The sequence below is a fragment of the Lutra lutra genome, chromosome 1 (assembly GCF_902655055.1).
Source record: "Lutra lutra chromosome 1, mLutLut1.2, whole genome shotgun sequence".
NCBI classification, from domain to species: domain Eukaryota; kingdom Metazoa; phylum Chordata; class Mammalia; order Carnivora; family Mustelidae; genus Lutra; species Lutra lutra.
Window position 1 is genome coordinate 10,154,549 of NC_062278.1, and position 13,488 is coordinate 10,168,036.

Genomic DNA, 13,488 nt, shown 5'->3' on the forward strand with positions numbered 1-13,488 from the left:
AGAATAGCCAAGATCTGCAAAGTTGCCTAGCCAGCCTGCAGCTGACAAACGATGCCTGAGGGAGCCCAGCTGAGATCAGAAGAGGTACCAAGCTTACTTGGAGAACCGAGACCAACCAGAAATGTTCATTGTTCAAAGCACTCTGGATTTTTGGCTGTTTTTAATTCAGTGGGACTATGGCAATAAATGACTGATGTACCAGTCAACAAAAAAGTGGTGGGCCCCTACCACATTCTAAGTTCTTAAGGAACCATGGCAATGAATGAGGCCTGCCCTTGCACTCAGAAGTTTAAAGTCTGACAGGGAAGATAAGGCTTGGCCCCTGAGAGCTATAATCTAGCGTGGTCCACAATACTCATTGCATGAGTAGTTAAAAAGTGCTGGGAATATCTGGAGGAAGGAAAAATGTAATAGTCATTTTGAATCACTTTACAGACAATCTAGTTATCTGCTAAATCATCCCCTTTTCTCATTGAATGAGATCTAAAATGACCTAAATGCATCCTGTCTTTCATAAAGACATGGACAAAAATACAGGTCTGGTCACTGTCAATTTATATTATCCCTCAAAAGTGCTATTTAAATCTCCAGAGGGAACATATGACCCCTTTGTAGTATAATTGAACACCTTAAAAATAATGCCTATTGTAGAGATAAGAAAGACAATAAAATTTGGGTACCACATCCTATGGACCCTCTGAACTTTAGGGAAAATATTTCTATTAACCTTTAGCAAGTAATCCCAGTGCTAAACTACAAAGCATGTGAAATCTGAATTACTATTGCAACAAATCTCCTCTCACCTATTTTAGCTGATTCTTAGAATAAGAATAAATATATTGGGAGGGAGACAAACCATAAGAGACTCTTAATCTCACAAAACAAACTGAGCATTGCCGGGGGGAGGGGGGTAGGGAGAGGGTAGTGGGGTTATGGACATTGGGGAGGGTATGTGCTATGGTGAGTGCTGTGAAGTGTGTAAACCTGGAGATTCACAGACCTGTACCCCTGGGGCTGATAATACATTATATGTTTATAAAAAAAATTTTAAAATTACAAAAAAAAAAGAATAAATACAAAGATTAAAGGTAATGATATGGAATATTCTGGACACTACCATGTAGTCATTACTTGCACAGAATTTGCAGCCAGCCTGCCTAGGCTAAATACCCTGGTTGCCTACTTTATACCTCAGTTTTCTTATCTGTAAAATGGGGATAAGTACAGGTTTCTGAGAATCAGATGAGTATAAGGCACTTAACAGGGAGGAGTGAACTAATGAAAGTTGCTAGTATAATTAGTAAACTTTCAATGAATTCAACTATTGGTGAAGTTAACAACCAGTGTTTTCCTATCATATTTTTACTTTTCTATTTAAAAAAAGTACATTCAAGTTATCAAAGATCATTAACTTGAAAATTACAATCAATAGAATCATTCTTTTCTCTTTCTTTTAGGTAAAGAAACACCTGTCCAAGTGAAAATATGGTCACCAAAGCAGGAAGAAATATTTCTTCTTATTATTATTGTCTGTCTTTTTTTTTTTTGTATTTAAATTCAATAGCCAACATATAGTACATCATTAGTTTTTGATGCAGTGTTCAATGAATCATTATTTTATTTCTTTTTAGTCTAGTTACTATTTTGGTCAAGAAGCAAAATTCCATCTGTCCAGGTCTACCTGAAATATTGGGTTAATCTGTTTTAGAATGCAGATCTATTATAAGATTTTAGAATGTATTAAAAATGGAATTATTTGGCAATTAATAAGATAAGTGATATACCTAGGATCCTGGAAAAAGTGATGATGCGTTCCAGTATAAGGAGTTTTACTTCCCTACTCCTGAGCCCCAGAGCATATAAAATTCCAAGTGTGAATGGATGACAATGAGGAAGAAAAGTAGAATACTGAGTCCATTATCTAGAAAGTTCTGGTCAGGCACTATGTAAATCAGAAATATGTTTGTAGTGTTTATCAGCTAGATATTTCTGTCATTCTCTTCCTCTCCAACAAGATAATAGTGTGTCAAACTCTGGAGAGATTTTGATTATCTAGATATCTGCCTCAACAAGAAAATCTACAGAGGTCTAAGTAGCCAATAAGAGTGACTAGTATTATTAAGGAAACAGAAGGGGCATTTGGTGAGAGATGAATTTAATTAAAGACACACGGTAAGCCTGGAAAGCTAAGGAGCAAGGGATATGATATGAGTTTTAACCCTTATAAATGTTACAAATTAGGGTAACCACTAACTCAATACTAGCTCATAAAATGCTATAACTAGAGGCCAGCACTTGAAGTTGAAGGATGGTGGTAGAAGTAGAGCACAGTGTTACTTTACACAGCATATTATGGGCCTTAAAAGAAAATTTTCCACTCTTCTAATAAGTACCCCCAGGACAGGAACCCTGTTTCCCTGTCTTACACATGTGGGAACTGCTGCCTACTTCCCCCTGCACCCAGCCCAGAAAGCAACATAGACTGGGGATTATGAAACATCTGTTAAGTGAATATTAAAAGAATGGCGAATTTAGATAAATGCATGTGTGGTGGATCCATAATAATTTAGTAAGGGAACAAGGGTTGTTCTGGAGGTAACCCTTACTTTTTAGTACATGAAAAGTATACTCTTCCTAAAAATAATCAACCAACTACCAAAAAAAGTAATAATTGACATCAGAGAAAGAGAAAACAATGAGTTAGGTTGTTTTGTTTGGAGCCAATGCGTCAGTCAGTATGGGCTCGATTATGCCCACCAACTATAATCACAACCACAGAGATTGGGATCTTCTTCTTCTTGTTTGCAAGCCACCCTTTGGTTTTGGCTCTGCTCCTTACCATTGAACAAGCAGCCTGAGCCAAGACATTGCCTACCCCGTGGGAGGAGGAAGAGTGAAGCCATGGGATATGTGATGGGGAGGCACAGGGGAACCTAGAGAATATTCTGGACAATAATTCAGTCCAGTCATACAATAAGATAATTCTGATTTCTAGCTTGGTAATGATAAATATGTTTTCCACATATCTGTAATTGTCATTGCTGTTCTGATAATTTTATAGAATTGCTTAAAGGAAGAAACACTTTTGATATGCTGGGACCAAACTAGAATATGGCAAATAAGAACAATTTCTTAAGTCATTTACTATTTGTGGAAGTAAGCATGAACATAAAATCACATCTGCTCAATCTTTCCCTGAGAGGTTGGAGAGGTAAGTGTTTTTCCCCTTCTCCGTCATTTATGCAAAGGCTCCCACAGATAGCACAGATAGCGTGTTAATTAGCAACTTTGTGTTAAATAGCAACACAAAGTTCCCATCCAATAAGAGCTAACATATACTCAGTATGTGCCAAAACTTTTTCTAAGTGCTTTATAGACATTAACCAGATTACTATTCACAACAATCCTATGAGGTAAAAAACATATATGTATTATTGGTATTTTGCAACAACCCTATGAAGAAAGTAATGGTATCATCCCCATTTCTCAGGTGAGAACACTAAGTCACAGATATGTTAGGCTGTGTGCCCAAGGACACACAACTAACAAGTGCTGAGCTGGTATTCAAACTCAGTTCATGTTCATAACCTCTATTCTAGATGGCCTTACCCCTAAGTGTAAGGAGGCAGGCATTTTGTCTATCTTGCTCGCTAAAATGGCACCTGACTCACAGAATATTCTCAATAAACACGCCGAGTGAGGGCAAAACTCAATCCCTAAGGTATGAAATGGTGTTTTGAAATGTCTCTCCCTACCCCTATCCCTCTGGCTTCTCTTTATAATGTCCCTTTGGGATTTTTCTGCCAAAGCCTTTCCTAGAGGGGAGAAAAAGAGAGATCCACTCTTTCTTTTAACAATTTTCCAATTAAATATTCCATAGTCGATTTTAACAAAGCCAAAACTTTCCCCAAAGATTGTGTCATTTTATATTCCCCAGCAATATATCAGCGACATGGCTCTACTCCTCACAAAAAGTTGGTGTCATCTGTCTTTTTGATAATCACCTACACTTTATCCCAGAAATTTCACTCCTATATATTTATCCAAGAGAAATGAAAATAAATTCCACAAAAACATGTATTCATAGCAGCATTATTTGTAGTAGCCTCAAACTGGAAACGACCCAAATGCCCTTCAACAGACAATGAAAGAGATTGTGGTATGTCCATACAGAGCAATACTACTCAGCAAGTGTAAGAAGGAAAGAACTAATCCACTCAACTAAAGAACCTAGACACAAAAGTACAAACTGTATGATCCATTTATATAAAGTTCTAGAACAGTCAAAAATTATGGTGAAGAAAAATAAGAACAGTAGTTTCCCTCATGGGGGTGGGGTGGGGTGGGGATTTTCTAAGTAATTCTGTGAAGTGGTAGAAACGTACTATATCTTGACAGGGGTGTGGGTTACATAGATGTAGCCATTTGTCAAAATATATGCAGTTTAGAGGCACTTGGCTGGCTCTGTCCGTAGAGCATTCAACTCTTGATCTCAAGGTCGTGAGCTTGAGCCCTGAATTGAGAGTAGAGATTACTAAATAAATAAATAAACTTTTTAAAAAAGTCTCATAGATGACAAATGTAGTTGAGTCTGCTTCTTTCCCTTCATTAAATCATTTTCCCAGCAGCGTGCATGATCTGTGCCAGTTATTTGTGCAAAATAAATGAGGAGAAAAACTCCTGAGTTCTCCATCTTTGGCAGGAAGGAAATCAGTTGTCCCAAGATGGAAGTGGCAGGGAGTCCTAGACTCAGACCCAGAGCCTGGCCACTGACAGGCGTCCCCATAATCCTAAGGAAAGTCAGGGACCAGCAGTAGCCCAACCTTGGGTGCTTTGTTGTTGGAGCCTTTACTGCCTGCCCATGGTGGTTGGTAATTGCTGGGTTCATTGTGTGTCTTTGGTCCCTCAGGTATATTTCCTAAACCAACATGAAAAGAAAATGATAAGGGGCAAGCGCATGGAGGTGTTTATGTTTTCAGCTCTATCCAATTGCTTGGGACCCAAAACAAAAGCCAGTGCAGATGGAAGGATGCAAGATTATACAATGGAAACCCCAATCTCTCCTTGCAGAACGCACTCAGCTCCCAGCTGTCGTCCATTTCCAGGCACGTCGCTGACACCCAGCAATTAGCACGCCCAGGTTCTCCTTTGGAAAAGCAGTGTGGGAGAACAATACCACCATAAGTCCTCCTGGACTAGAAAGCAGGTGAATCCAGTTTGGAAGAAAAGCAAGGTAAATGATCCTTCCCACCATTGCATCTTACTGTTGGACAAACCAATGGCACCGTGAGCCTGATATTAAAGACTCCTCCAGGGCCTTGAAAGGACTAACAAAAAGGAAGAAAAGGAAAAAATAAAAATAAAAAAATAAACCAAAAACAGAGAACTGCTCTCCAGCCTACAGTGACTGAAGTCCACTGTCGTACTCTATTATCTTTTCCTGTACACTTAAATTTACCCCGAAGCTTCCTGCTTCTTGGGTGATACGTGCATATGCATATCTCACATCTTGACTGTCAATGAGGCCTGCCAGATAAAATACAGGACACCCAGTTAAGTTCGAATTTCAGTTAAACAGTGAATAATTCTTTACTGCAGGTACACCTCAAGCATTAATTGGGACACGCTGAGAACTTAATTCATTTTCTTTCTCTAAAATTCAGCATTAATGGTGCATCATTTTTCGTTTTGTTTTCCTAAACCTGGCATCCCTACCCTCATGGCATCACAGAAGCGTGTTTTTGGCAGTGATGGACTAAAAATGTAGTACTCCATTCAGGTGATAGCTTGAAGTGCAGTGAAATCACCTAATTGTTCCAAATGTTTCCAATTTACCATAAAAGAGAGAAATGAGCTGAAGCTCATTTACTCATTGGGTGAGTGATACGAATAATGATGAAAATCTTGGAGTTGAAAGAGGTGTAGTTTCACTAAGTGAAGAGTTCTGACCCTAATCACCTACTTCTTATCACCTTAATAACCAGGTCCTAGGTAGTCCAGGGACAACACTGTCCCAGAAACGGCACAGCACAGGAGACATAATTGTCAACCTGGAATCATAGCTCCACTTCTTATTTTGAATCTCCATTGGCATCTCTATAAAGGGCACCCTGGGAGGCATGCCACTCTTAAGTGTTTAAACACTTTCATCAGCATGACTCCATGGTTTCATCTGACAGATCTGGGAGCAGGAAGCCTAGAAGGGTAATGGTGAACACTTGACTAGATCCAAGGGAAAAAAAGGTATTGGGTAGGAGTCAACCCAAATGTTAGCATATTTCCAGTTCAGGCATCAAACAAGATAATCTCTGCATAATAAGAGATTGCAGGAAAAGAATTAACCATTTGACTTATGATTAAATCCATTCTCTCTCTGGGCCTGCCCTTTGTGTGGTCCACTAACTACGGGAATAGGGAAGGCAGAAAGGTGATATGTTTGGGCATGCTTGCACACTGGTGCCAAGTGAGGGTAGAGCACAAAGCGAAATCAATATCCTGGATTCAACTGTGTGAGTCCGAGTATGTTGGGCTATATGGTTTTTGAAGTGAAATTTAATACAAGCCAATTTGTATATTGGAAAAAATATTGTTAAGACTTAATACATTAAGTCTTGTTAAAATAATACATTTTGCTTAACTTATTAAGATACAACTTTAGATTCTTCTACAACAAAATGTAAAGACTACCGTGTAAGAAGTGACCAGAGTCAGAAATTTTATGAAGACTACTTTTCCTGTGCAATCTTCTGATTGTTTGTGATTATTGTAGAAATAATAAAGGTATAGTTAATGTCTTTCAGGTAACAACTACTATATTAGCTGTATCACACACTGAATTAAACAAGACTTTCTGAGTCTCAAGCCATAAGGTAGACTATCTTGACCCACTTATTTAAAGGTAATATCCAGATCTTAGCTGTATAACTTTACACTGGCCAACAGAGCATTGCTAAAGGGAATAAATATTAACAAATAAGTAAATTCCATTGCTACTCACCCTGCAGCTATGGGGACCAATATAAAGAGCCCCATCATGGATACGATCGGTAATTTTATTTACCGGATCTAATTATAGAAGGCACTTGATTTTGTTATTATAGTAAAATATGACTATTATATTTGTCTTTTTAACCATTTTTAAGTGTATAATTTGGTGGCATTGATAATTACATTCATGATGCCCAAACATCACCACCATCCATCTCCAGAACTTTTTATCACCCCAAGCTAAAACTGTATCATTGCACAGTGACTTCCCATTCCTCTCTCCCTCCAATCCCTGGTAACCTCTACTTTGTATTCTTTTCTAAGAATTCACTCACTCTAGGCACCTCATAGAAGTAGAATCACAAAATATTTGTTCCTCTATGTCCATCATAATGTGTTCAAGGTTCATCCATGTTGCAATACACATGGAAAGTTCATTCCTTTTTATGGCAGAAAAGTACCCCATTGTAAGGATAGACCACATTTTGTTCATCCACTCATCCACTGATGGACACTTTGGGTTGTTTCCATCTTTTGAAAACCTATTTAGTATGAGTGATTCTTTCCCTGCACCCTCGCTTAAAGAAGAGAAACTACATTCACACTATATCATAAACAGAGTCTGAGATCATTTAATTGCCAACTTGATTAAACAGCCATCACCACCGCTGCCTACCTGGGTGAGTTCATGGGGCTCCTTTTTGCCTCGAGTACTTCCGTACCTTGAGTCCTTGCTAACTCCACCTGCACACTGCTATGCTGGAGAGGATGAAGGGAGACCATGGTAGGGATTACAAGCCGCTCACTTGTCGGCCATTGTTTTAAGTGGCCTGGCTTTCTCTGGCCTTGTGGATGTTTAACATGGATGGTTTCTCTTCTGTGCATTCTCAAGGGCTCTCTTACATGTCTCATTCTGTTCCAACTCCCCATTCCGCGCAAGGCCCTTTTCTAGCACCTCAGCCCCCTTTCCCATCTCAACTCCTGCTCCCAATGGTTTATACCACAAATTCTTCAGGCTGAGATCTCCATACTTAGGAAGCCCAGCCTTATGGGCAGATTCCCTTTTAAAACAGTGCCAAGCCAACATCTTACTTGGGACTCCATAGTTGCGGCACCTTGGAGGGGGATGCTGGAGATGCCTAATGCAACTCCTATCCCACCTTACAAAAGGTCACTCACGGTCACAGGGTGAGTCAGTCCTCAGACTGAGTGACACATGCTGTCTGCCCCTCTCTCCAGATTTGACACAAGTGGAAGACTCACCCGTATACCTTGGCCACTTGGCAGGGGGAGAGGAGTAGAGAAGCCACAATTCAAACACTCTCCCAAGACCCTCCTCTTCATTGCCCACTCTTGACCCTTCATGCCCTCACTGAGAATTGGTTGCCCAAGTGGCTCTTGAGCACCTCTTTGGAAATTTCCCCATGGTCCTCTCTCACCTCTCACTCTGATATGGAATACCCATTATATACTGGTAGCACAGGTGGCCACTTGAGTGACTCACCGTGTCTCAACACCTGTGGCTGCTGTGGAGAGTGGATGTCCCTCTTGTTGAAAGTCACTTCCTTTTGCCTCAGGTCAGCCCATCCCAAACATACCCTCAGGATCCAGCTGTTTTGTGGAATGCAATAACAAAGAATACTCACATCTCTCTTTTTGGGGTGTAATTTCCCGCCATGCTATCCCAGTAGATGCTCTATTAATGTTTTTGGAATTGAATTGAGACAGAAAAAGTCACATAACCAACTTAGATATGTATGTATATAATAATTTCATATTAAGTTCCTTTTATTTTTTTAATTTTTAATTTATTTATTTGACAGAGAAAGAGAAAGCACAAGCAGGGGAAGGAGCAGGCAGAGGGAGAGGGAGAAGCAGGCTCCCTGCTGAGCAAGGAGCCCAACGTGGGGCTTGATTCCAGGACCCCAGGATCATGACCTGATCCAAAGGCAGACGCTTAACTAACTAGGCCACCTGGGTGCCCCTAGGTTCCTTTTCAAGTGAGGGAGGAGCTGCTTGCCTGCGTACCAGCACAATTGGCTGTCACCCTTTTGTTTAGTCTGAGGTGGAGTCATGAAGGAGGAGATCTCAAGTGCTTCTTTTTGTCAAATCTGTTGACCTTCCCAGAGTTTTTGCTTTTCTCATCTCTGTTTTCAGCATCTAACTCAGTTTGTCTCTCATCACTTGAAACGTCTTCCCATTGCCCTCCATTTCCACTGCTCATATCTTTGTCAGGATGCTTGTTACCTCATAACTGAAAGGTGGCAGCCACTCTGGACTCTTCACTAACGCCCAAGAAGATGGAACTTATTTCTGATCTGCCTTTGGCCTCAGAGCTCTGCCCATCTTCATTATTCTCCCTGTCCTTTTTATCTACCCAAAATGCACATGCCTACCACCAACAAAACAAAACATGTGTATCTGCCGAGACCCCACTCAGGACTCTACTATTCTGTGTGCTACAGGATTTCCAGCCACATAATTCTTCCTGACTCAGACACCAGCCTCTCCCCAGCCTATGGTCTCTGTTCAGTTTTGTAAGCCATATGCAGGGTCCAGAGTAGGGTGAAGCAAGTAAGGCACTTAGGGCACAAAATTTAAGAAAGCACTCACTCGTAGGGTCACCCAAGTTCAGAGTCGACACTGACGGTGTATGGTTCCCTAAATTGTGTATTCTGGGAGTCTCACTCCCCTCTCCCCAGTCTGTACCCTGGCCACACTAGTCACTTCTATATCAACTTTTCATTTTTCATGTGAATGGTTCCTAAGATTGTGAACCTTCTTCAGAGACTGACCAGGCAGGTCCGCCTAGCCTGAGATTAGAAAATAAATATTCAGTGAGGTAAGTAGTTGCAGAGAAAGTGAGAGGCATTCCTGATATTTAGTAAAGCCTAGGGGGAAAACATTGGAAGAGACAAGAAATGTAGGGGAAAAGGAGGGCTTGACTAACTCTGCCAAAGACTAAGATATGCAAATTCATGTCATGATAACAGGAGAATTCAAGGAAAGCAAAATCGCTGTGATGTAGAGCTTCCTTGAGAGGCATTTGCATGGTGGGTATAGAGAAAATTCATGAGCCCTATCAGGGAGTGGTAGAAACCCAGATGTAGATTCATATAGCTGGGGGGATGGAAAAAGGGCTCTTAGTCTTAAGTTTTGGAGTGAAGTTAAAGTGACAGGCATTCATATGTATGTAAATATCTCTGACCATTATCAGAGAAAGGGAGGGTAGAGAAAGGAGGCCCCCATCATGGAACCACTGTGATTTTGAAAGGAAAAGGAATCGACAGAGGGAAATGACGGATTTCTGTTTAAAGACAAGGGCACTGAAAGAAGAGGTTAAAGATCACCTACAAAACTCAGTCAAGTGTGTGTTTCCTGAACATCTTTTCATTGACAAGGATACTCATGGAGCCCTAAGAGATAATTTCAGGCTTGTCGACACCCATGAGGTTGATTTTCTGAAACCCCCTTATGTCTGTTGAACAACCACTCTGAGTTTGAGGAAATTCCCAAGTCCCAGTTCATACTGTACAGCCCATGTGGCCAGAAACTCATACCCTTGAGCCTCCATTTTCCATATAAATCTGAGAATTGTCAATGGGTGATGGTAAAATTTTTAAAAGCACAGAGAAACAAACTAAGATGAATACTTCCATAATAATCAAAGGCCACCAAACTCTCATGTACCCTGCAAGCCAAGACCACTGTCCTCTGATGACAGAAACCTAAATGAACTCTCACCCATCTTAGGCCCACAGGAATCCTTTAGTTCCACTAACGCTTGCCATTCCTCCAAATTTTCTTATCCTGGAAGGAATATCGTCTCAGATGTAAGTCCCGTGTGGGAAACAGTATCTTCAATTAAAGGTATGGGTATATATATTGTCAATATATTCCGAGTCCCAGTAAGGATGTTACATGACTGGCCCCAGAGGCAGAGGGGTTTGGCTCTGGTACCTATAGTGTGGTTCCAGTGGTGTGGCACATGGTAATATCTCTGCTTTCTCTCTCTGTTTTGAGTAAACTGAAAACTTGGGAAGAAGATGAAATCAGAACCAGAAGGCAGGCAAGCTCTTCCTTCCCACTCTCCACCCAGAAATGCAGCCAGCTGCTGAGCTGGCAAAGGAGGGGAAAGGAATTTAAAGAAGAGGAAATTAAAATACACACCTACAGTTTTAAGTGCAATATTTTGTTTTCTCAGGACAGTTGATGTTTTCTTTTAATTTTGACTTTTTGAGGTTCTGTAAGAATCTGCAGCTTGTGTCGGGAGGGCTGAATAATATTCTTCCAAAAGAACATTTACTTCAAAAATTAAGTGATGAATACTAAAGATTTCTCCAGCCCTGACTGTGCAGGCTCTCTTCTACTTGTTCCCCTCTCGCCTGGGTCCTGACGTCAGGTGTTTGTGATACTCAGCAAGTCCAAGTATTAAAATTCACCTATTGCTCATTTCCATATTGAAGCATCAACCACAGGTCTCTTTTCAATTCCATTCAAAACCACTTTGCATAGTCCAAAAATTATTGCTCTTCACAAGACACCAGTGAAAAAGGTCGTATTATACTTCAGTTGGTAAGGAGTTATGCGGAAGCTCGTTAATTTGCCTACTACCAGGAAAATGAGTAGCCATTACAAGAATAGTTCAAAGTCCCCAAAGCCGGTGAACCCAGGTGCTTCCATCACACTGGGGACACTCATGATTTGCCACCTAAATTGAATTATTGAGTGTTACACTATCTAACCAATGTAAATTCTGGCTTCTCCGACTCAGAGTAAATTTAGTTGCTTCATTTCCTTTAGCTTTCCCTGCCTGGATCCCATGCTAAAATTAGCCTCAAGGTTGGAGGAACAGGCTGGAAAGTTCAGTACCAACCCAGAATGTTTTCCGTCATTTGACCAAACCTCGAATGCTGAACATTTCTAACATTCAAAGAGGGTTTGTTTAAGTTTTCCAGTTTTACCCTCCTGGTTTCAAATGGCACCAGAAGCTGAAGAGCCAAAATTCTGTAAGGAGAAACCCTTCCAAACAAGATTCCTGGCCCGGGGCAGACCTGAAAGGATCCAGATGCATTTGAATGAGGTAGCCGAACTCCTGAATGCCTGAGTAAGTGGGTCCTCCGGGCTCTGGTTTGGCCAATCCAAGTGAGGACAACGTAAGGGTGGGTCCCTCTTTTCGGAACAAAGCACAGGATATGATATCTGCAAGGGTGATGGCTGCAGAGCAGAAGCAGGTCTCCCGCGGGGAGGACAGCCCATGAGGGACAACGGAGGCCACCTGCAGCGCTGCCCTGTGAACATGTGGTGTGCGTCAGGAAGACCTCACAGGATTGATGTGTTTCCAAAATGCAGACTAGTGCAAACTCAGCGTTTGAGGCCCCTGGAGGGGGAAAAGTCTTCTGTTTATATCCGTGTGGCCACTAGCTTGGTAGATGGAACGCACAGAAACCTCTCCACATTGTGTATCAAACCTCAACTTGTAAACTTGACCCAAACCCAGCACTTAAGAGGGGAGGTCTGAGTGACAATCTGAGAAAGCTCTATCTTGGAGGACATGAGCTGCCCTTCTTGTGGGTTTCTGCTGTCTAGAAACATCTAGGGTTCACGATATTGTGCCAAGGAAATAAGGTAGAAACATTAGACTTTTTGGAAAGCTCTAAGGAAAACACAGATCTCAAATACTGTAGAAAATGATCATCACATGTTGTTTACCAAATCCCTACCTGTGCTGGGCTTCCTCAAGGCCACCCTTTCCAAGTGCTGATGTGTGCAGGAATCACTTGGGGACAGTTCTCAGTACACCTGGAACACAGCCCAAGATTCTGAGCCCTCACAAGTTCCCAGAGGATGTCAACGCTGCTGACCCACAGGCTACCCTTCAGGTAGTGAAGCAGCTTACTTTACACTCTTATGTTGGAAACGATGGTCATTAAGCAGGTTTTCATGTCATTAGACAGCTTTGAGTAGATGAGTTGACCGGTTTCATTGATGGGTTTCAATACCTGTCTTTTTTTTTTTTTCTTTCTTTCTTTTAAGTTCTATCTCTCCACAGAGCCACACATCTTCCTCTAGGCAAAGTTAAGAAATACATCCTGCAAGTCCTGTCTGGCCATACAATAAAGTTTTATGGGGACTTAAATTTGAATTTTACTTTTACTAGGCAGAGTGAGAGACTTGTGCCTAAGATAGCCATGCCCCATTGTGGATGCCATTGTGAGGGGCCAGGGAAGAAGTTCTGGAACAGCTGGGCCTGTGGAGCCCTCCAGGTATTTCAACCTGCTGGGTTTGCCAAGAGCAGGCTGTATTCATTTCATGAAGCTCTGACATCCATGTCTTAGTTTCAAATGCATCGCCGAGGTGATCATCAGCATGGCACGGAAGTTTCTGGATAACACCTCTGTTGGAACACAAAGACTGAGAAAAGAATGAAAATGCATTCTACAGAAGATAAGTTAGCAGCATTGTCTTTTTGGAATTTTAGACCACCTCCTTTTTTTGAGG

The 13,488-nt window shown here is 41.2% G+C and overlaps 1 protein-coding gene across 4 annotated transcripts in view; it reads left to right on the forward strand.

The window, feature by feature from the left end:
• Nucleotides 1–318: 318 nt before the first annotated feature.
• The window catches only part of RUNX1 (RUNX family transcription factor 1), a 263,629-nt gene continuing 250,459 nt past the window's right edge, over nt 319–13,488 (forward strand). Inside the window, exons 1-3 of one of the 4 annotated variants that reach the window (XM_047720321.1) lie at nt 319–407; nt 3,062–3,211; nt 4,910–5,233. The gene's annotated coding sequence lies outside the window, so the exon portion shown is untranslated. Of the gene's footprint in view, nt 408–1,985; nt 2,173–3,061; nt 3,212–4,909; nt 5,234–13,488 lie in introns of those variants that run through there. The other 3 variants (XM_047720355.1, XM_047720364.1, XM_047720334.1) reach the window with 3 other exon arrangements.